General features: G+C 47.0%; 1 protein-coding gene across 2 annotated transcripts in view; it reads left to right on the plus strand.

Annotated features, from left to right (window-relative positions):
- lrrn2 (leucine rich repeat neuronal 2) overlaps positions 1-24,696 on the plus strand; it is a 248,579-nt gene that overhangs the window by 175,246 nt on the left and 48,637 nt on the right. The window contains exon 1 of one of the 2 annotated variants that reach the window (XM_086011091.1): positions 18,266-18,399. The exons of the other annotated variant lie outside the window; for it this stretch is intronic. The gene's annotated coding sequence lies outside the window, so the exon portion shown is untranslated. Of the gene's footprint in view, positions 1-18,265; positions 18,400-24,696 lie in introns of those variants that run through there. 2 annotated transcript variants of the gene reach the window in all.

Below are 24,696 nucleotides of genomic sequence, written 5' to 3' on the forward strand. Positions count from 1 at the left end.
CATAACCTCCCTGCTCTTATATTCTATGCCTCGGCTAATGAAGGCAAGTATCCCATATGCCTTTTTAACCACCTTATCTACCTGCTCCGCTGCCTTCAGGGATCTATGTACATGTACACCAAGGTCCCTCTGACCCTCTGTACTTCCTAGGGTCCTACCACTCATTGTGTATTCCCTTGCCTTATTTGTCCATCCAAAATGCATCACCTCGCACTTTTCAGGGTTAAATTCCATTTGCCACTTTTCCGCCCATCTGACCAACCCGTTTATATCGTCCTGTAGCCTGAGGCTTTCCTCCTCGCAATTTACCACCCCACCAATTTTCGTGTCATCTGCGAACTTACTGATCATACCTTTTACATTTTCATCCAAATCATTTATGTAGATCACAAACAATAAGGGACCCAGCACCGATCCCTGAGGTACCCCACTGGACACAGGCTTCCAGTCACAAAAGCAACCTTCGACCATCACCCTCTGCCTCCTGCCACTCAGCCAGTTTAGGATCCAACGCGCCAAGGCACCCTGGATCCCATGGGCTCTTACCTTCTTGACCAGTCTCCTATGCGGGACTTTGTCAAAAGCTTTACTGAAGTCCATGTACACCACATCCACAGCATTTCCCTCATCCACCCCACTAGTCACCCCCTCGAAAAATTCGATCAGATTTGTCAGACATGATTTACCCTTGACAAAGCCATGCTGACTATCCCCGATTAATCCTTGCCTCTCCAAGTGGAGATTAATTTTGTCCCTCAGAATTTTTTCCAATAATTTCCCCACCACAGATGTTAGACTCACTGGCCTGTAATTCCCTGGTTTATCCCTGCTACCCTTCTTGAATAATGGTACTACGTTAGCTGTTCTCCAGTCCTCTGGTACATCCCCTGTGGCCAGAGAGGTTCTGAAAATTAGTGTCAGAGCCCCTGCAATCTCCTCCCTTGCCTCCCACAGCAGCCTGGGATACATCTCGTCCGGGCCTGGGGATTTATCCACTTTTTGGCCCGCTAAAACCGCTAGCACCTCCTCCCTCTCGATGCTAATATGTTCAAGTATGTCACAGTCCCCTTGCCCGATTTCTATGTCTGCATCGTCTTTCTCCATAGTGAACACAGATGCAAAAAATTCATTTAAAACCCCGCCTACATCCTCTGGCTCTACACACAGATTGCCACTTTGGTCCCTAATGGGCCCTACCCTTTCCCTGGTTATCCTCTTGCCCTTAATATACTTATAAAACATCTTAGGAGTTTCCTTTATTTTGCTCGCCAGTGTTATTTCATGGCCCCTCCTCGCCCTCCTAATTTCTTTTTTAAGTATGCCCCTGCACTTTTTATACTCCTCTGGGGCTTCTTCTGTCTTTAGTCTTTTGTAACTGCCAAAAGCCCCCCTCTTATTTCTAATGCATTTTTGTATATCCCTTGTCATCCAAGGTTCCCTTTGCTTGTTGGTCCCACCCTTGACCTTTACAGGAACATGTTGGCGTTGTACTCTCTCTATTTCCCTTCTGAAAGTCTCCCACTGTTTTGATGTGGATTTTCCTATAAGCAGCTGCTCCCAGTCCACTTTGGCCAGATCCTGCCTTATCATATTAAAATCGGCCTTCCCCCAATTTAGAACCCTTATTTCCGGGCCGTCTTTGTCTTTTTCCATGACCACCTTAAATCTCACCGAATTATGGTCACTGTCGCCAAAATGCTCTCCTACTGACACTTCCACCACTTGCCCGGCTACATTCCCCAGAATTAGGTCCAGTACCGCCCCCTCTCTTGTAGGACTTTCTACATGTTGGCTCAAAAAGCTCTCCTGGATGCACTTTAAGAATTCTGCACCCTCTAAGCCTTTCACACTCTGACTGTCCCAATTTATATTGGGGAAGTTGAAGTCCCCCACTATTATTACCCTATTATTTTCGCACTTCTCGGAGATTTGCCTACATATCTGTTCCTCTATCTCCCCCTGACTGTTTGGGGGCCTATAGTACACTCCCAGCAAAGTGCTTGCCCCCTTTTTGTTTTTAAGTTCTACCCATATGGCCTCATTAGAGGAACCCGCTAATATATCATCCCTCCTTACAGCAGTAATTGACTCCTTAATTAATATTGCAACACCCCCTCCCCTTTTACACCCCCCTCTGTCTCGCCTGAAGATTCTATACCCCGGAATATTGAGCTGCCAGTCCTGACCCTCCCTCAACCATGTCTCCGTGATAGCAACAATTAAAATAGTCAACCACATTGATGTGGGTCTGGAGTCGCATATAGGCCAGACCGGGTAAGGACAGCAGATTTCCTTCGCTAAAGGACATTAGTGAACCAGTTATGTTTTTACAAGAATCCAGTAATTCCATCATCACTGATACTAGCTTTTTTTAAGTCCAGATTTATTTTATTAGCTGAATTTAAATTCCCCAACAGCCCTCAGAGGGATTTAAACTGCATGATTATTAATTGAAAGTTTACTGTAACAGCACGGTGGCATAGTGGTTAGCACTGTTGCCTCACAGCGCCAGGGACCCGGGTTCGAATCTGGCCTCGGGTGACTGTCTGTGTGGAGTTTGCACATTCTCCCCGTATTTGCGTGGGTTTTCTCCCGGGTGCTCCGGTTTCCTCCCACAGTCCAAAGATGTGCGGGTTAGGTTGATTGGCTATGATAAATTGACCCTTAGTGTTAGGGGGATTAATACGTGGGGATAGGGTGGGATATGTGTTGGTGTAGGGGTTACGGGGATCGGGTGGGATATGTGTCGGTGCAGGCTCGATGGGCCGAAATGGCCTCTATCTGCACTGTGGGGTTTCTGTGATTTCTGTGATAACCACTATGCTAACCGTACCAAACATGGTTGAATCAGTGGCTACAGTGCCGCAGGGGTGAAATCCCTTTTTTTCCTGTGGCTCTTGGTATCATGTTAGAGAAACTGTTCAAACCACATTGCACAAGGCAGTCACTTAAAGATATAATTCACATGCAGGTAACAGCTATGCTGTAGGGCGGCAGAAACAACAAGAGCTGAGTAGCGTTATGGATGGTGTGAGCTTCTGCGTACCTTTGCAGACGTGTGTTTAATTAGCTCACAAGTAAACTGCTCCCACTTACCATTCACCTGTAGTCTGCATCAACTGGGCATTTGCAATGCAATGTTAAATGACAGGCACTTAACTGCGGTAAAGCCAGCGCGGAACTGCAGTCATTCATTAGATGGCTCCAGGGCTGTTAGATAGCTGGCAAAACCAACAGGGTATAGAACTGCAAGCGGAGAGAGAAAGCTGTTCGGGAGAACGATTTATCTCTCTGCTCCTTACTGGGACTGTTGCTGATGGAAGCCCAATACGTTTCTCAGAGTCTCATCAATTAAATTGCTCTTCCGTTTGTGTTTTTTTTTGGTTGCCTGTATTCTAAAGGTCATCAAGTCTAATGCAGCTCGAGCCTTTGGGACTCTCCTTGGGGCTCCTTTGTTAGAAAGGATGCTTTGGAGCTGCGGGCAATTTTATCCCTATTGACTTGTAGAAAATTATTTCTACAGTTCGAGATCTGCAGCGCCATTTCAAAGCTAAACTTTATCAGAAATGTCTGCATTTCTTCGGAGTGTACTGAAAACTTATTCTGATGTGGCTTCTAACGGGTAGCGTTTACATCTTGTAAGAATCAGAGTTTTTTAAAAATTCATTCATGGGATGTGGGCGTCACTGGCAAAGCTAGCATTTATTGCCCATCCCTTGAGAAGGTGGTGGTGAACCGCCTTGAACTGCTGCGGTCCGTGTGGTGAAGGTGCTCCCACAGTGCTGTTAGGGAGGGAGTTCCAGGATTTTGACCCGGCGACGATGAAGGAACGGCCGATATATTTCCAAGTCAGGATGGTGTGTGACTTGGAGGAGGAACTTGGAGGTGGTGGTGTTCCCATACGCCTGCTGCCCTTGTCCTTGTACGTGGTAGAGATCGCGGGTTTGGGAGGTGCTGCCGAAGAAGCCTTGGCGAGTTGCTGCAGTGACATCTTGTAGACGGTACACACTGCAGCCAGGGTGGAGGAAACAGATGCTTCAGAGACAGCGGGTGGTGAATTCAGGTGCTAGGCTGGCTCTTTCATCTCTGGATCTGTGGTTTGAGTTCAGCTCAAACTAATGGGATGAGAGCCTTTAGTTTTTCACTGGCTGTAAAACTTTGAAGCTAAGTGACCTTTGGACTCAATCCCAACCCAAGTTCCTCATTAGCACAAGTCCACAGAACAAATTGCCTGTAATTCAACACTGATCGGCACTAACTGACTCAGACAGGCCGTAAAGACACAGACCATAACATCAACCACAATTCCCATTTCTATCTAAAACACACGGTAAGATTTTGAGGCCACCGTCCAGGCATGAATGGGGCATTAACGCCCCTAAAATAGCGGAGAATGACTTTCCGTCCCCTTCCTGCTGTAATTTCCCCCCCGGGACCTATCCCTGGGTGGCCACATTGCTTGCCTGAGTCAGGCGGGAGGCCCATTGAAATTATAAAGCAGGCTCTTGATGTAAGAAAACTACTAGGCACTTGGTCTAAGCGTTAAACAAAGCTTTAATCAACTGTTTTACAACATGGAGGTCTAGTTGTGTCCTTCACTAGTTCCTGTTAAGAATGTCCTGAGCAAGCTGGGCCCATGCCCGAGTATTTATACTCTCCCTGGACAGCGCCACCCGCCGGCCGCTCAGTACTATTTCATAAGTCTTTCTTTCATGAATGACTGATTCATGTCAGGTCCTATAACATATAACAATTCCATTCGCCATTTTAGAACAGTATTATGTGGACCATGAGTTGTGCAGAGTCCGTCCAGTTTCACTTGGCGGTCCAGCTGAAGAGGTGTCAACAGGTAAGATTGTGTTTATTTTTTTGGGTCCTTCTCCAGGCTCCACAATACCAGTCCGGGCTGCTCTAGCACCAGGTTCCCCCCCTCTCGAGCTAGAACCTATGCCCCCCCACCCTCCAAAGTGCTACCTTCTTCTGGTCTGGTCTGGGATCCAGGGTATCAGGTAATCACAGGGCCCAGGATCCAGGGTATCAGATAATCACAAGGCCCAGGATCCAGGGTATCAGATAATCACAAGGCCCAGGATCCAGGGTATCAGATAATCACAAGGCCCAGGATCCAGGGTATCGGGTAATCACAGGGTCCAGGATCCAGGGTATCAGGTAATCACAAGGCCCAGGATCCAGGGTATCAGATAATCACAAGGCCCAGGATCCAGGGTATCAGGTAATCACAAGGCCCAGGATCCAGGGTATCGGGTAATCACAAGGCCCAGGATCCAGGGTATCGGGTAATCACAAGGCCCAGGATCCAGGGTATCGGGTAATCACAAGGCCCAGGATCCAGGGTATCGGGTAATCACAAGGCCCAGGATCCAGGGTATCGGGTAATCACAAGGCCCAGGATCCAGGGTATCGGGTAATCACAAGGCCCAGGATATCGGGTAATCACAAGGCCCAGGATCCAGGGTCTCGGGTAATCACAGGGCCCAGGATCCAAAGCACTCAGTAATCAGAAAGCCTATCTTTCCAGCAGCCTTTAGCTTGCCTCCATACTTAAAAGTTTGACAATGCAAATGTGTCTGTGCAAATTGCAGCCACTGGATGAATTGGGTAATTACTGAAGAGCACAATCAATATCAATGGAGGGTTAACTCTGCTCTGGTTTCCAAAGTCACTAGCTGCCTGCATCTGAGGTGAAGTATTGTGTTTAGACAAAGAGAAAGCGAGAGTTGACTGTGAATTATGTTCAATTCAACCCACAGCAAAGTGCCAGAGCTAATAACAGAGGCTGAGATCTATCTACAAATTAACTGGAATTACTCCCTTCCTCATCTTCTATTTATTCCGCACCCCTCCCCCAACCATTTTTCTACGGCACAACCATTATTTTCCTATTAACTATGTGTTGGAAATCCCACTTATCAAGCAAACTCCACTTGTACGAAATGGCATAGCAAACCGTCCTGCCGATTATCCACACGCACAGATAGAGCATCTGCCCGGCACTGTAGTTGTGTGTGTCGGTAGCCAGAGGGCCCAGATTTAAGGTGATTGGCAAATGAACCAGAGGCGACACGAGGAAAAACTTTTTTACACAACGAGTGGTTAGGATTTGGAACGCGCTGCCTGATAGGGCGGTGGAAACAGATTCAACAGTAGCCTTCGAAAGGGAATTGGATAAATACTTGAAGGAGAAAAAATTGCAGGGATGTGGGGAAAGAGCGGGAGAGTGGGACTGACTGGATTGCTCTTCGAAAGGGCCGGCACAGACTCGATGGACCGAATGGCCTCCCTCTGTGCTGTTCTATTGTGTGATTCTATAAGGGAGGGGGGGCGATGACTGTGATGGTGACATACGTGCGGAACACAACTGACATTGTAAAAAATATAAATAAGTGATGACAGTGTGCAAGAATGCTTTTCATATCTTTCACTCATTTAACTTTTTGCCGCATATTATTACCGCATTGCCTTGACGCGTAAGATCGTGCAGGAATAAATGAAAGCTATCCTACAGGTGTACCGTGTATAATAAATAGACTGCATACCTGAGATAGTTTGCTTCTTTCCATCGTTGACCCCTCGTTATTAATGGTGTCTGGGACATTCTTTTCCATGAACAGATTTGAAATGCAATAGCAACTGAGGATAAATGATGCTGAGATCTCGAAACTAGCATATTAGCTGTGGTGGGGAGGGGCGGGGGGAGGTGTGTGGGGGAGGGGGTGGAGGGGGAAGGGGAGGGTGAAAAAGCTGGCCCCCAAACATAATGCCGGCCTATTACTCACCTTGAAAGCTATTTATACCTATGCCTTGGTCCTCTCGGTCTGTCACCTCTACAGATCTACAGCATTGATCCTTAGCTCCCAGCCTCCGTAACCTTGGTCTCCTGCAGGCGTCAGCCAGATGAAGCTAAAAAAACTGACAGGTTTTGTTAGACGAGCGGCCAGGACAACCATATAGAATTAACAACAGATAAAGACCCCCCTCCAGCCCATCGTGCTCGTACTAGCTCCTTGCAAGAGCCAACCACTTAGACCCATTTCACTGCCCCATTACATCTTCCCTTCCAAATATTGATCCACGTCTCTCTTAAAAGCTTCCACTAATGCTTCTAGGAGGGCAGCCCGTGTTGTAACAACCCTCTGCGTATATAAAAACAAAATATCCCGCAACCTCGCCCTTGGGCCCTAGTGCCTCCCACTGGCATAACTATCTCTAGTAAAAGTCCCTTACCAGAGATAACACGGCCGAGGCTGACCTCTTGATGACTCTGTGATGCCATTGCATATTTGTCCCAGTCCCATTTGTGTGTCATAACATTGCTAGTTGATGATGTCATGTTAATAAACTTGCATTTCTATAGCGCCTTTCACGACCTCAGGACGTCCCAAAGCGCTTTACAACCAATGAAGTACTTTTTGAAGGGTAGTCAGTGTTGTAATGTAGGAAACGCGGCAGCCAAATTGAGCACAGCAAGCCCCCACAAACAGCATTGAAATAACTGACCAGATCATCTTTTTTTTATATTAAGTGATGTTGGTTGGTTGTGGGATAAATGTTGGCCAGGACGTCAGGAGAACTCCCCTGCTCTTCTTCAAATAGTGCCTTTGGGATCTCTTACATCCACCCGAGAGGGCAGACGGGGCTTCAGTTTAACGTCTCATCCGAAAGACAGCACCTCTGACAGTGCAGCGCTCCCTCAGCACTGTACTGGAGTGTCAGTCTAGATGTTGTGCTCAAATCTCTGGAGTGGAAATTACTTTGATGGATATTCTGCGCATGGGCTTTCCATTTGATGCCAGGTCATAGAGAGAGCAGTGGGGCGATTTAAAAGTAAATTCAGGACGGCAGTGCTCTTAGGTCACACTCACAGATTTGGTGCACATTCGGGCCTGGGAGTTCTCAACATTGACTCCGGACCCTATGAAGTCTTATGGCATCAGGTCAATCGTGGGCAAGGAAACCTCCTGCTGATTACCACCTACCGCCCTCCCTCAGCTGATGAATCAGTACTCCTCCATGTTGAACACTACTTGGAAGAAGCACTGAGAATAGCAAGGGCACCGAATGTACTCTGGGTGAGGGACTTCAATGTCCATCACCAAGAGTGGCTCGGTAGCACCACTACTGACCGAGCTCGCCGAGTCCTGAAGGACATAGCTGCCAGTCTGGGCCTGCAGCAGGTGGTGAGACAACCAACACGAGGGAAAAACCTACTTGACCTCGTCCTCACCAATCTACCTGTCGCAGATGCATCTGTCCATGACCGTATTGGTAGGAGTGACCACCGCACAGTCCTTGTGGAGACGAAGTCCCGTCTTCACACGGAGGACACCCAATTCGATTCACTCCATGTGATATCAAGAAATGAATGAGCGCACGGGATACAGCAAAGGCTGTGGGCCCCCAACAACATCCCGGCTGCAGTGCTGAAGACTTGTGCTCCAGAACTAGCCGCGCCTCTAGCCAAGCTGTTCCAGTACAGCTACAACTACCACCGTGCTAAATGGGATAGATTCAGAACAGATCTAGCAGCTCAAAACTGGGCATCCATGAGGTGCTGTTGGCCATCAGCAGCAGCAGAATTTTATTCCACCACAATTTGTAACCTCATGGCCTGGCATATCCCTCACTCTACCATTACCATCAAGCCAGGGGACCAACACTGGTTCAATGAGGAGTGCAGAAGAGCATGCCAGGAGCAGCACCAGGTGTATCTAAAAATGAGGTGCCAACCTGGGTAAGCTGCAACACAAGACTACATGCATACTAAACAGCGGAACAGCATGCTATAGACAGGGCTAAGCAATCCCACAACCAACGGATCAGATCAAAGCTCTGCAGTCCTGCCGCATTCAGTCATGAATGGTGGTGGACCATTAAACAACTAACGGGAGGAGGAGGTTCCATGAATATCCCCATCCTCAATGATGGTGAAGCCCAGCACCTGAGTGCAAAAGACAAGGCTGAAGCGTTTGCAACCATCTTCAGCCAGAAGTGCCGAGTGGATGATCCACCTCGGCCTCCTCCTGAAGTCCATCACAGATGCTAGTCTTCAGCCAATTCGATTCACTCCATGTGATATCAAGAAATGGCTGAGCGCACGGGATACAGCAAAGGCTGTGGGCCCCCAACAACATCCTGGCTGCAGTGCTGAAGACTTGTGCTCCAGAACTAGCCGCGCCTCTAGCCAAGCTGTTCCAGTACAGCTACAACACTGGCATCTACATGACAAAGTGGAAAACTGTCCAGGTGTGTCCTGTCCACAAATAGCAGGACAAATCCAATCCAGCCAATTACCGCCCCATTAGCTTACCCCCAGTCAAATCCCCTACCATCAATATCCTGGGGGTCACCATTGACTAGAAACTTAACTGGACCAGCCACTTAAATACTGTGGCAACAAGAGCAGGTCAGAGGCTAGGTATTCTGCGGCAAGTGTCTCACCTCCTGACTCCCCAAAGCCTTTCCACCATCTACAAGGCGCAAGTAAGGAGTGTGATGGAATACTCTCCACTTGCCTGGATGAGTGCAGCTCCAACAACACTCAAGAAGCTCAACACCATCCTGGACAAAGCAGCCACCTAATCGGCACCCCATCCACCACCTTAAACATTCACTCCCACCACCACCGGCACACAGTGGCTGCAATGTGTACTATCTACAAGATGCACTGCAGCAACTTGCCAAGGCTCCTTCGACAGCACCTCCCAAACCCACGACCTCTACCACCTAGAAAGATAAGGGCAGCAGGTGCATGGGAACACCACCACCTCTAAGTTGCCCTTCAAGTCACAGACCATCCTGACTTTGAAGTATATTGCCGATCCTTCATCGTCGCTGGGTCAAAATCCTGGAACTCCCTCCCTAACAGCACTGTGGGAGCACCTTCACCACACGGACTGCAGTGGTTCAAGAAGGAGGCTCACCACCACCTTCTCAAGGGCAATTAGGGATCTTCTCTTCTTAGGCAGTCCCTCGGAACCGAGGATGACTTGCTTCCACATTAAAAATGAGCTCGCAGGTGACTGATGAGTCCAATGCGGGACCTACAGTCTCTGTCACAGGTGGGGCAGACAGTGGTTGAAGGGGCGGGTGGGTGGGGTGCTTGGGTTGACGTATGCTCCTTGCGCTGCTTGCGCTTGGCTTCCGCTTGCTCCCGGCGAAGAGACTCGAGGTGTTCGGCGCCTTCCCGGAATCTTCTCCACTTTGTGCGGTCTTGGGCCAGGGATTCCCAGGTGTCGGTGGGGATGTTGCACTTTTTCAAGGAGGCTTTGAGGGTGTCCTTGAAGCATTTCCTCTGCCCACCTGGGGCTCTCTTGCCGTGCCGGAGCTCCGAATAGAGCGCTTGTTTTGGGAGTCTCGTATCGGGCATGCGGACAATGTGACCCGTCCATCGGAGCTGATTGAGCGCGGTCAGAGCTTCGATGCTGGGGCTGTTGGCCTGAGCAAGAACACTGACGTTGGTGCGCCTATCCTGCCAATGGATTTGCAGGATCTTGCAGAGGCAGCGTTGGTGGTACCTCTCCAGTGCTTTGAGGTGCCTGCTGTACATGGTCCATGTCTCCGAGGCATACAGCAGGGCAGGTATCACTGCTGCCCTGTAGACCATGAGGCTTAGTGCCGGGTTTGAGGTCCTGGTCTTCAAATACTCTCTTCCTCAGGCGACCGAAGGCTGCACTGGCACACTGAAGGCGGGTGTAGGACTTCGTCGTCGACGTCTGTCCTTGTTGACAGTAGGCTCCCGAGGTATGGAAAGTGGTCCACGTTGTCCAAGGCCTTGTCGTGGATTTTGATAATCGGGGGGCAGTACTGTGTGGTGGGGGCAGGTTAGTAGAGGAACTTTGTCTTACGGATGTTCAGTGTAAGGCCCATGCTCTCGTATGCTTCGGTGAAGGTGTTTACGATGGTTTGAAGTTCGGCCTCCGAGTGAGCGCAGACGCAAGCATCGTCTGCATACTGTAATTCGACGACAGAGGATGGGACGACCTTGGATCTGGACTGGAGGCGACGGAGTTTGAACAGTTTCCCGTTTGTTCTGTAAATTAGCTCCACTCCAGTGGGGAGCTTACTGAGGGTGAGATGGAGCATTGCAGCAAGGAAGATTGAGAAGAGCGTTGGTGCGATGACCCAGCCTTGCTTGACCCCGGTTCGTACGTGAATTGGGTCTGTCTTGGAACCGTTGGTCAGGATCACGGCTTGCATGTCGTCGTGAAGCAGGCGGAGGATAGTGATGAACTTTTGAGGGCAGCCGAATTTGAGGAGGACACTCCATAATCCCTCACGGTTGACAGTGTCGAAGGCCTTTGCGAGATCAAAGAAGGCCATGTACAGTGGTTGGTGCTATTCCCTGCATTTCTCTTGTAATTGACGTGCGGTGAAGATCATGTCCATTGTGCCCCTTAGTGGGCGGAATCCGCATTGCGACTCTGGGAGGAGCTCTTCCGCCACTGGGAGAAGGCGATTGAGGAGGATTCTTGCGATGACTTTCCCTGTGGCAGATAGCAGGGAAACTCCTCTGTAATTACCGCAATCGGACTTGTCACCTTTCTTGAAGATGGGCAATAAATGTCGGCCTTGCCAGCGATGCCCACATTCCGCAAATGAATAAAATAAAAAACTATAAAGGGTTATCAGTGTCCTCATCCTCCAGCAGGAGAGCATCTAGTCCCATGGGGGGTAGTGGTTATGTTACTGGACTAGCAATCTCGAAGCCGGGACTGATAATTCTAAATGGATGCAAATTCAAACCCCGCCATGGCAGTTTGAGAATTTAAATTAGTTTAAAATAAATCTGGAAACAATAATTTAAAAAATTGGTATCTGTAAAAGTGATCATGAAGCTATCCAATTGTCCTAACTGAATAGCTGATGCTCTTTCGGGAAGGAATCCTGCCTGTCTGGCCTGTATGTGACTACAATCCCACACCAACATGGTTGACTTTTAACTGCTCTCTGAAGTGGCCCAGGAAAAAAATAATCATGTTAAGTTCCCATGTGCAGGGTTTTCTAAATGGATCAGTACACTACTGAACTCCCATTGAATGGGAGTCAAGACTTGAAGGAGGAAAAACCAACATAAGAATTAGGAGCAGGAGTAGACCATTCGGCCCCTCGAGCCTGCTCTGCCATTCAATAAGATCATGGCTAATGTTCGACCTGAACTCCACTTTCCCGCCTGATCCCCATATCCCTTGATTCCCCTACAGTCCAAAAAGTTATCTCAGTCTTGAAAATAATCAGCGATTCAGCATCCACAGCGCTTTGGGGCAGAGAATTCCAAAAGATTCACAACCCTCTGAGTGAAGAAAGTATACTAAAGGACAACAATAACCCTTGTGTCCTGTCATCTGTTATGAAGCAGTTACTGACAGCAGTTCAGTGAGCAGACACCTGCAAACCAGAGCATCTTACACCGGTGGCAGGAGATATTGGGCGAGAACTTCGGGTCCCCACAGGTGAGTACGCGCTGGGTACTCACGCGTAGGCCCAACGAAAGTGCCGGTTTCGTGCATGCACTGCGCATTCGCGGGAAACCGGAACTTCCGTTCCCTTAAGGGAAGGGGTTCACAGGTCAAACGCGTGCGCCGGAAAGGCAGCGCGTACACCTGGAACTTCCTTTTTTTTTGCAGGCTTCTCCGGGAGGGTAAGTCTCCAGGAGCTACGCTTGTAAAAAGCAGCCGCAAGGCCTGTTTTTAACAAGGTAAGTGGTGAATTAAGTTAAATTAAAACATTTTTTCCACAGGTTTATTATTTTTAAATACTTTAAAGAAAGGTAAGTTTATTTTTAGCCACGTTAGAAACTGTAATTAATTTTTTCAAAAACTTAAAATTATTGTTTAAAATAGTTATTTTATGTAATTTATAGTTATTTTAAAAATGTGATTTAAAAAAAAAAATTATTTGAAGTTTTAGTGATGTTTTGGGGCTGAATTGTATTCATAGATTTGACAGGACTTCCTGTTAAATCTATGAATACAGATTCCCTGCTACCATTGGCTCTCCATGGCCCACGTGATCCCAGGGGATGCTTCAAACTAACTGCGCCCCTGGGATACGCAAGCACTGCACGCCAGCAGTTGGCGGAGGCCCAGGATCGGAATCCCACGCGGGCCCACAGCACAACGGCCGACACGCTAGGTAAGCGCAGGTCGGAGGCTTGCACCCGCGGGGCGCCTCCGACCCGAATTTCTGGGCCATTGTGCAAACAGTGAAAGGCGTTGAAACCAATAGCATCGCCCCCTGGTGGTTCAGTGTTACACCGGCAACTACACTATAAAGAAAGACTTGCATTTCTGTAGCACCTTTCACAACCACTGGACATCTCAAAGTGCTTTACAGCCAATGAAGTACTCTTTGAAGTGGAGTCATTGTTGTAATGTGGGAAATGCAGCAGCCAATTTGCACACAGCAAGGTCCCACAAACAGCAATGTGATAATGACCAGATAATCTGTTTTTGTTAAGTAGGTTGAGGAAGAAATATTGGCCTGGTCACCTCCCCTATTCTTCTTCAGAATAGTGCCACGGGATCTTTCACGTCCACCTGAGAGAGCAGACGGGGCCTCGGTTTAACGTCTCATCTGAAAGACGGCACCTCCGACAGTGCAGCGCTCCCTCGGCACTGCACTGGGAGCTTCAGCCTGGCTCTATGTGCGCAAGTCCCTGGAGTGGGACTATGAACCCATGACCTTCTGACTCAGAGGTGACGTGTACTACCAACTGAGCCACAGCTGACACTGGCACTATGTCGTGCAATAGTGAGTGACACAGGCCAAGAAAGTCACAGGCTCAAGAAAGAAAGAGCTTGGATTTCTATCGCGCCTTTCACAACCTCAGGACATCCCAAAGTGCTTCACAGCCAATGAGGGACCTTTGAAGTGTAGTCACTGGGGTAATGTGGGGGAAACGTGGCAGCCAATTTGCGCACAGCAAGGACCAACACCGTGACCATAATCAGTCTGTCTGAATGACCTAATCTTGTTCGTGTGAACAGCAGGAATCCTGCTGTCCAGTAACCTTTGCTGGAAGGTGCCTGTGAGAGGAGATTGGGCGGGGACAGAGTTGAACTCGGCTAAAACGCACACTGTGATTGCACGATGAACGAATTCTCACAGCCAAGGCTCAGGCTGAAGGGCTGAACACTTGAGCAAGGGGATTGGAGGCCTGCCCGTGCACTTCAGCAAATCATTGCCTTCAGGCGAAGAGATATTGGAGGAAAAGAGCAAATTAACATATAAATATTGCATATAGTTCATCAGTTAGAAAGTAGTAAAATAAAATCCTGTTGAGCAGTGGCTAAGATAAGGCGGAAAGAATACATTACTCCCTTTTTATGACCATAATTGAAACAAGAACGAATTGCACTGTCTTTCAAGCTAATTATGAAGTCTCGTTGGGAACTTAGAACAGGCCATCTTTAAGTTGCCTATCTCAGGAAAACATAGGTATTGAGCTGTTTACGTGATGGATTTCAGGGGAACTGTTTGTTGCTAAAGTTGTTCCTTAAATTATCTTTTGTTCAATGACAGCAGCAAGCACATAATGTGTAGAGGCAATGGAATAATGTAAATGAACTGGAAAGTTAGCAGTTTATGAATAGTCATTCTCAGACTGCCCACTTAGACTTAGCCCTTGCTGTGCGCAGATTGGCTGCCACGTTTCCCCCACATTACCCCAGTGACTATGCTTCAAAGGTCCCTCATTGGCTGTGAAGCACTTTGGGATGTCCTGAGGTCGTGAAAGGTGCTATAGAAATGCAAGTTCTTTCTTTCTTGAGCCTGTGGCTTTCTTGGCCTGTATCACTCACTATTGCACTACATAGTGCCAGTGTCGCTGATGTAATGTGGGCAACGCGGCAGCCAATTTGCGCACAGCAAGCTCCCACAAACAGCAATGTAGAAATGACTAGATCATCTGTTTTGGTTATGTTGGTTGAGGGACAACATTGGCCCAGGACACCGGGGATAACTCCCCCTGCTCTTCTTCAAAATAGTGCTATGGGATCTTTTACATCCACCTGAGAGGGCAGACGGGGCCTGGGTTTAACTTCTCATCCGAAAGAAACATAGAAACATAGAAGATAGGAGCAGGAGTCGGCCATTCGGCCCCTCGAGCCTGCTCCGCCATTCAATGCGATCATGGCTGATCATCCAAATTCAGTACCCTGTCTCTGCCTTCTCCCCATATCCCTTGATCCCTTTAGCCTTAAGAAATATATCTAACTCCTTCTTGAACATATTTAATGAATTGGCCTCAACTGTCTTCTGTGGTAGAGAATTCCACAGGTTCACCACTCTCTGGGTGAAGAAATTCCTCCTCATCTCAGTCCTAAATGGCTTACCCCTTATCCTTAGACTGTGACCCCTGGTTCCCACCATCGGGAACAGCCTTCCTGCATCTAGTCTGTCTAGTCCTTCTTTTTATAAGTTTCAATGAGATCCCCTCTCATTCTTCTAAACTCTAGCGAATATAAGCCTAATCGACCCCAATCTCTCTTCATACGTCATTCCTGCCATCCCAAGATGGTACCTCCAACAGCTCTGTTTTGTGAAGTTATCCATCAAGAAAAGTGTAGCAGCCCCTCTTTCCTCTGAATTCACTGCCCTCCTGTCCTCCCTTCATATAAAGTCTCCTACCATAATCACTACCACCCCCTCAACACTGCCATCTGCCTCAGCCTCTCTACTCCCATGGTCTCGACCACTGACATGAACCAACTCCACCCACTTCCTATTAACCCTTACCAGCCGCATCCACCTACCCCCTTCCAACCCCACTTCCTTCTGCATCCATTCTTGGAAAAAGACTCCCCCCTAAGTCATTTACAACTGCACTCTCAAACTTCCAACTCTCTAGCAATTGGCCTTCTATTCACTTCTGCAGCTGTCGATTCTCTCAGCCACTTCCTCATCACCACCTTTGATGCCTTTGTCCTCAGCAAAAACATTCACTCTCTCCCTTCTTGGTTGTTCCCTCGGTATAGCCCCCATCTTTGCTCCCTCAGGTCCAAGGGTCACGGGTTTGAGTGTACCTAGTGCATACCTTGACTTAGCCAACCGTCACCAGATCTGGTTGGACACATCAAGTGCTTTCAGGCCTCACTCTCCTCTTCCAAAACCACCCACTACTGGAGCGCAAATATAACCCCGACTTCTTTTCTCCACTAAAAACCATCTCATTAAGCCCCTCTCCCCTGCCCCCACCGCCCTCACCTCCAACAAGTGCGAAGAGCTCATGGATATTGAGCACAGTCATTAAAACCCACCTCTTCAGCCCAGCTTTTGCAACAGTGACTTCAAAAGTACTTCATTGTCTGTAAAGCGCTTTGGGGCATCCAGTGGTCGTGAAAGGCGCTATATAGAAATGCATGTCTTTCTTTTTTTCTTTTAGTCATTCGTCCTCCTTTCGCATCTATTTTTTCCATGCGCCTCTGCGAAGTGCCTTGGGATGTTTTCTTGGGGTAAAATCACGCTGTGCGATATTCGTAATGAACATCTTGAAACACTTGTGTGAAATTTCTTTGTTCCCAATTACATCAGTAAACCATTTAATATAAACAGGTTGACCAATTTATTATAAGCTCAGACACAGGAATTTCATGACAACAACAGCAACTTGTATTTATATAGCGCCTTTAATGTAGTAAAACGTCCCAAGGTGCTTCACAGGAGGATTATAAGACAAAAAATTTGACACCAAGCCACATAAGGATAAATTAGGGTAGGTGACCAAAAGCTTGGTCAAAGAGGTAGGTTTTAAGGAGCGTCTTAAAGGAGGAAAGAGGGGTAGAAAGGCGGAGAGATTTAGGCAGGGAATTCCAGACCTTAGGGCCCAGGCAGCTGAAGGCACGGCCACCTTTGGTTGAGCGATTAAAATCAGGGATGCTCAATAATTAGAGGAGCGCAGAGATCTCGGTGGGGGTTGTGGAGCTGGAGGAGATTACAGAGATAGGGAGGGGCAAGGCCATGGAGGGTTTTGAAAACAAGGGTGAGAATTTTAAAATCGTGACGTTGCTTAACCGGGAGCCAATGTAGGTCAGTGAGCACAGGAGTGATGGGTGAACGGGACTCGGTGCGAGTTAGGACACGGGCAGCAGTGTTTTGGATGACCTCAAGTTTACGTAGGGTAGAACGTGGGAGGCTGGCCAGGAGTGCGTTGGAATAGTCAAGTCTAGAGATAACAAAGGCATAAGTTACATGTTAATGCCGTCATTTCAAAGAGTGATGTCCACTCCGTTCGAAATTTAGTGAGGACACTGGCCAGTTCAGAAGATCAGCAGAAAAACTCTTCTATGCTGAAATGATGCCCCACTCTGGGAAATACGGTTTAAAAAGCCTAAATTAGTCCTGAATTAATGCATCACAACTTAATGCCATCTGACAAAGTGATACTTCATGCTTAATACTTTAAACAGAGGCTGAGCAATGACACAGATTATCCTCTTAGTGTGTTGCCTGGATTAAGTTATTTCACTCCCCCCACCCTCCACAATCTGAATGGATCACCCTGCTGATGATGTCACAGGTTGAGGTACCTTACCAGTTAAACATCCAATGGAGAAGGTGCTGTAAAAAGAAAAGTGCAATTTCTTTTCAGCAATAATAGAAATTGTGTTTTGGGGATTTCAAACATTGAAGTCTGGATTTTATTAAAGCACCAATAAATATTAATTAATCCTTTCTTGGGTACTTCTGGGACTCCTCACCTCCCCCAGTCTTCTCATCCACCTTCAGCCTTTAAAACTGAAGACTGGTGCCACCTAATGCTGATCTCCTAGATTACCCCATCTTCTCTTCTCTCTTTTATCTCTTTCTGCTCCAACCCTCAGCAACTGCTCCTTCGGGTACCTTTCGCCCACCCTTCTCGTCTCCCCCCTTTCAGCACCTCTGCCTTCGCGCATCGCTCTCAACTTTCAAAAGCCTTCTAACCACCCTTCTCTTCCACGGTGCTCTCACCCAACCCCGTGCCCTCTTTTACCCTTCTCATTGCTGCTCAGTGTTCTCTACTCTGTACAGCGCCCCGAGATACCTCTGTAACAGAAGGTTGCCAACCTGCCATGATTGGCCTAGGGTCTCCAGGAGTTGAAGAGAAATCTCCAGGGCACTCCTCCGAGCAAAAAACATGGAGAAAAAAAACATGTTTTTCATTTTCTTTGAGCACTTTTGTTCATTAGTAATAAAAATATTGCTGATTGGAGGAAAGGGTTGATAGATTAACGGTCAGGAATCATCCATTCAGGTAACGAAGTGTCTGTTCGCTTTCCGATGGGCGTGGGAAGGCGGGGCGCCACGAGGATGGAGCGTGGGGTTGGAGGTCATGTGATGAAATCTCCTGGAATACGTCCAGCGTTGGCAACCCTGCTGTAATGTGGAGAGTGCTGTAGAAAGGTAAGTTGTTGTCAATTGTCCAGACTCGGCTACAAGGGGAGTTGCTTCAGATCCCAACTCCATCCGATCCCAGGGACCTGACCCGACTAGAGTTTTAGGCTATAAATTTAATATTCTGTTTGGTTTTTTTCCAAATCCTAACAGCTAATAACTTGCCATCAAATTTTGGACTGTTTTAATAGCAGATGGTGTCTGTGTTCCCTTTAGATGTCTCCACGCAGACTACACCTTTTAGAAAAACATCACATCCCATCAATTCCGCAAAGAATTAAAAAATATATATTTTAGTCATCTATAAAAAGAAAACATGAAATATGCATCTATCTGACAAGATCAGAGCAGTATAATAGAAATTAGCTGTCAGGGTTTTTTTCCATATCTATTTAAATATTTATTTGTACCTTTTAAACTCATTTTTTTTGACAGACATTGTGACAGCTTGAGGCATGTGCCAAAGGACCTGCACCATAAGAATATATGATTTTTGACAGGGTTGTTATTCAGTTTTAAATCATGCGTTAAAATAAAGGATGCCAATCAGGACCCAGCTAGTGGGTGATAGAATGACCGTCCATCTGGACATCTTTGAAGTGTAGACCTGTCCGGTGTTGAAACTCAAAGAAAGCAGACACCAGCAGTTTTTATTTTTTAAATAAAAATATATTTTTCCACTTTGCTCTGTGTCTTGTGATAAGGAGGAATTCTTTTTTTTACATTAAGGGTTTCCGTAAGCATTTATTAGCAACGGAACAAGCATCAGAACTCAGGCCCTGGTGCCAACCATGCTTTGCCACTACTGCCCTTTCCCTGCTCTGCCCCTACACTTGCCCCGTCCTGTCCAACATTGACCTGTCCCCGTGCTGCATCTGCCTTGTCCACTCGTGCTGTCCCTGCAATGTCCCTGGACCACCCAGCCTTAGCCCTGTCCTGTCCTGACAGTGCTCCTGCACTGTATACCTAGTCATATTCCTATGCTATGATTAGGCGTTTTACAACCTTCTGGACTCAACATTGAGTTCAACAATTTCAGATCATAACCACCGCTCCCATCTTTTCAGACAGCAGGTGCTGGTAATGGTTCTGTTGTTGCCATTTACAGCTCCTCAAGACCCATCTTATTCTTTACTTGTCCCATTACTATCACATTTTGCCTTGCACCATCATCCCTTTTGTCATTTAATCACTCCTGCCTTCCACCCTATCCTTATCCTTATTCTTTCCTCCCCCCACCCCCACCTCTGTACTTGCTTAAAACCTGTCTCCTCTCTGACTTCTTCCAGTTCTGACGAAAGGCCATCGACCTGAAACGTTAACTCTGTTTCTCTCTCCACAGATGCTGCCTGACCTGCTGAGTGCTTCCAGCATTTTCCGTTTCTATATTCCTATACAGCCCTTGCCCTGACCAGTCCTGCCCTTCCCTGCACTCTCCGTCTTTCAGATGAGATGTTAAACCAAGGCCCCGTCTGCCCTCTGGACATTAAAGATCCCATGGCACTATTTGGAAGAAGAGCAGGGGAGTTCTCCCCGGTGTCCTGGGGCCAATATTTATCCCTCAACCCGCATCACTAAAAAACAGATCGTCTGGTCATCATCACATTGCTGTTTGTGGGAGCTTGCTGTGCGCAAATTGGCTGCCACGTTGCCCACATTACAACAGTGACTACACTTCAAAAGTACTTCATTGGCTGTAAAGCGCTTTGAGACGTCCGGTGGTCGTGAAAAGCGCTATAGAAATGCAAGACTTTCTTTCTTTCTACCTGCCCTGCCACACCCTGGTTAGTTCTTGGAAATAGGTGGCAACCCTAGTTGTACACTTCTATTATATCACACTTTACTTCAAAACTAACTTCTTGCATTTGTTTCTGTCAGAATCTATTGTTTGTGTGAATTGTACAGTAAGGATAAGCGTACCATTTTGATTAGATCTGCCCAATTCAAAGAAAGAAAGACAGACTTGCATTTATATAGCACCTTTCACAACCACCGGACGTCGCAAAGGGCTTTACAGCCAATGAAGGACTTTTTGGAGTGTAGTCACTGCTGTACAGTAGGAAATGCAGCAGTCAATTTGCGCACAGCAAACTCCCACAAACAGCAATGTGGATAAATATTGGGGCTAGGACGCCGGGGATAATTCCCCTGCTCTTCTTCAAAATAGTGCCATAGGATCCTTTACATCCACCTGAGAGAGTAGACGGGGCCTCGGTTTAACGTCTCATCCGAAAGACTCATTAAAGGACAATCAGTATTATGTGATGCCCACTGGTGACTGTACCTTCTAGTGAAACTGCAGACTCTGCACACTCATAATGTAAGACCGCATGGGAATGCACCAAACCTCAAAAACTAGGCAAGCTGTATCAGGAGCGTGTAGGTTCCTTGGTGCAATCCCTGGTCTGCGCTGTGCTGGTCATTTTAAACGGGACAACAGTAAGAGAGCTGCAAATAGCTTCAGTGTCACAAGGTCTGGGGGACAAATAAATTGGGCAGAGTCTCTCTCTCTCTCCTGATCTCTATTCACTGACCCGTGCTGGAAAGTGCTTGTGTTGGGCATACATCAGCCGTGATGTCTCCTATGGTCAATATCCTGGCAACCCTCACATGAAGCCTGACCACTTGGGCAAGCTATTAAAGGGCTATCAGTACCCATGACAACCCTAGCCCAGCATGTTCAAAGAGGGAAGAATATTGGACGGGGAAGGGGAACAAATTGAAATATAAATAGAAGAAATATTAGTTAAGTTTAATAAGAAACTAGAAAAATGCCGTGTCAGCATCAGAAAGCTCATCAATGAATCTTTTGTTGCTGCTCCTGAATAGAACACTTTCCTTTCAAATCTGTGATCTAGATTAAAATACAGGTCAAAGTTGTGGGGCACAAAGGGAAATGAGTTTGCAAAGTCTCAACACAGATCCCAGTGGATAAGCGCGGTTGTCCATAATTCTGCACTAATTGGCTTTAAGTTGGCAGTCTCACTCAGACAGGCCATAAGGTTGACGGGTATGGGAAATGACATCTGGTAGAGATGCTCTTTTGAGGTTGGAATTAAAGAACACTGTTGTGGCAACTTTACTCTTCACCTGGCCGTGTTGAGAATTCTTGATGCTGATAGTAAGTGCATAAAAAATGGAATGTGTTCCATCACTAGTATAGTGGATAGGTCATCGTCTAGGGATGTTGCCTATATAGACTTACAGAAGCCACTTGTTAAGGTTCCGCACAAAATATTATTAGCAAAAATGAGAGCATATGGAATTGGAGGTAACCTTGTGACATGGGTCAGTAATTAGTTGGGAGATGGGAGACAGGGAATAGGGATAAAGGGTTCATTCTCTGATTGGCGGGATGTGACAAGTGCTGTTCTCCAGGTATCTGTACTGGGGCCTCAGTTTTTCATCATATATATTAATGCCTTGAATGAAGGAATAGAGAGTTGTATATCCAAGTTTGCAGATGACACTAAGTCTTCTTCTTCTTCTTTCGTATGGTAGTAGGAAAGCAAATCAAATGTCAATATCTAAGTCGGATATCCAGGCTAAAGCTTCCGGTGTAACAGCGTGGATATCTCGTAGGCTGCCTGCGAGTTTCCTCTGAGGGCAGTGCACAATGATGTGCTCCAGGGTCTGATTAGGAGCTCCACAGTCGCATGATGGGGATGCTTTAATTTTCCATCTATGGAGAAGGTGGCAGCATCTACTGTGACCGGTTCTGGTCATGGTTGATGGTTGTCCACTGTTTGCGAGGAAGGTTTGATCCTTCAGGTTGTACTGTGGGGTCCTCTATAAGGAATCCATTCCGTATGTCACAGTTCTTCCAAGCATTTCGCCATCGGTAATCAAGGCTGAGGGGAGATCGCTGAAGGGCTTCGGCGACGTTTCAAAATGGCTGCCTAGATTTGAGACGGGTTTGGTGGTAGGTTGTTCAAGTTGGCCTGGATCGGCGTGTCTTTGCTGGTGTAGCGGTTGTATTCTCTGGAGACTGCATATTCGCGGCGTAGGTGTGGTGGTGCAATGTTTGCAAGCACGGGCAGCCAAGGTGTTGGTGTCGATAAAAGTGTACCGGTGATAATTCTCATAGTAGAGTTCAGCTGGACATCAAAGTTAGGAGGCACAGTAAGCTGTGTGGATGGGAGGAGGAAGTTACAAAGGGACATAGATGGACTAAGTAGAGTGGGAAAAATTATGGCAGTTGGAGTTCAATGTGGGGAAGTGTGAGGTCATCCGCTTTGGATCTGAGAAAGAGAAATCGGAATATTTTCTTAATAGTGAGAGACTCGGAGCTGTGGAGGAGCAAAGGGATTTAGGTGTGCATGTACACAAATCACTAAAAGTTAGTGCACAGGTGCAAAATGTAATCAAAACAGCTAATGGGATGCAGTCCTTTATCTCAAAGGGATAGGAATTCAAAAGTGAGGATGTGATGCTTCAGAGCCTTGGTCATACCCCGTCTGGAGTACCGTGTTCAGTTTTGGGAAAGATATATTGGAAGGGGTAAAGCTCAGATTCACCAGAACAATGTCAAGGGCTGGAAGGGTTAAAGTATGAGGCCAGGTTACATAAACTTGGCTTGTATTCCCTTGAGTTTAGAAGGTTGACGAGTGATCTGATCGAGGTAGATAAATGATTAAGAGATTCAATGGGATAGATTCAGAAAAACGACTTCCTCTGGTGGGGAACCCAGAACAAGAGGACATGACCTTAAAATGAGAGCTAGGCCATTTAGGAGTAGAATCAGGAAGCACTTTTTCACACAAAGGGTAGTGGAAATCTGGAACTCGCTCTCAAAAGCCTGTGGATGTTGGGTTAAGTGAACCTTTTGAGACTGAGATCGGTAGATTTTTGTTGAGTGATGTAATTGAATGATGGAACAGGCTCGAGGGGCAGAATGGTCCACTCCCATTACTATATTTCCTATCACCTAGCACTGTCTAGATCAGTTGAATTTTCGAGATGCGCACATATACAAGCATCTGAAAACTTGAATACCTAGCTTATTACTACTTTGACATTTTCCCCATAGTCATCATGTGTGAGAATGGCTGCTATATATTTCCCTTTGTCGCAATCATTGGTGGTGGCAGACACAGCTATCTGCTGGAAACCAAGAGAATGATCAAATAAAACAAAACTGTAAAGTGAAGCAAAAGTGGTTGAACAAGTGGGTTAAATCCCTACTACACTGGTACAGTGAGACACAGCTAACACAATAAGCAACCACAACAATAACTTGCATTTATATAGTGCCTTTAACATAGTAAAACATCCCAAAGTGACTATCAAACAAAATTTGACACCGAGCCACAGAAGGAGATATTAGGACAGGTGACCAAAAGCTTGGTCAAAGAGGTAGGGTTTAAGGAGCATCTTAAAGGAGGAGAGAGAGGTAGAGAGGCAGAGAGGTTTAGGGAGGGAATTCCAGAGCTTAGGGCCCAGGCAGCTGAAAGCACGGCCACCAATGGTGGAGCGATGGAAATCGGGGATGCTCAAGCGGCCAGAATTGGAGGAGCGCAGAGATTTCAGAAGGATGTAGGGGCTGGAGGAAGTTACAGAGATAGGGAGAGGCGAGGCCATGGAGGGATGTGAAAATAAGGATGAGAATTTTAAAATTGAGGCGTTGCTGGACCAGGAGCCAAGGGCACTGCGGCTGGTGGAAATTTGAAATAAATATTGTCAAAACCCCAATCTGAAATGTTAACTCTGTTTCTCTCTCCTCAGATGCTGCCTGACCTGCTGATTATTTCCAGCATTTTCTGTTTTTATTATACAATAAGCTCCTGGGAGAAGTCACTATCCGCATGTTCATAACACAAGTGTAGAGAGAGTTGGCCCTGTATTCGTTTAGCCTATTCGGAGGCAGGCTCTTTGACTGTACCTCCTTCGGTATTCAACTGTTAATTCACACCATATCGTGAGCCATGTCTGATTGCTCTGGGGTTTGTCATTTACACATTTATAGCAACATCAGCTTGAATTTATATAGCACCTTGAACATTGTAAAACATCTCAAGGCGCTTCACAGGAGGGATATCAAACAAAACTTGACACCGAGCCACATAAGGAGATATTTGGATAGGTGACCAAAAGCTTGGTCAAAGAGGTAGGTAGGTTTTAAGGAACATCTTAAAGAGGGAGAGAGAGCTGGAGAGGCGGAGCGGTTTGGGGAGGGAATTCCAAAGATCAGGGCTCAGGCAGCTGAAGGCAGGGCCGCCAGTGGTGGAGCGATGAAAATCAGGGGGATGCGCAAGAGGCCAGAATTGGAGGAGCGCAGCGATCTCGGAGGGTTGTAGGAAGTGGCCG

Source organism: Somniosus microcephalus, chromosome 18 (assembly GCF_052327205.1).
Source record: "Somniosus microcephalus isolate GS21.2 chromosome 18, FLI_Smic_1.0, whole genome shotgun sequence".
Lineage (NCBI taxonomy): Eukaryota > Metazoa > Chordata > Chondrichthyes > Squaliformes > Somniosidae > Somniosus > Somniosus microcephalus.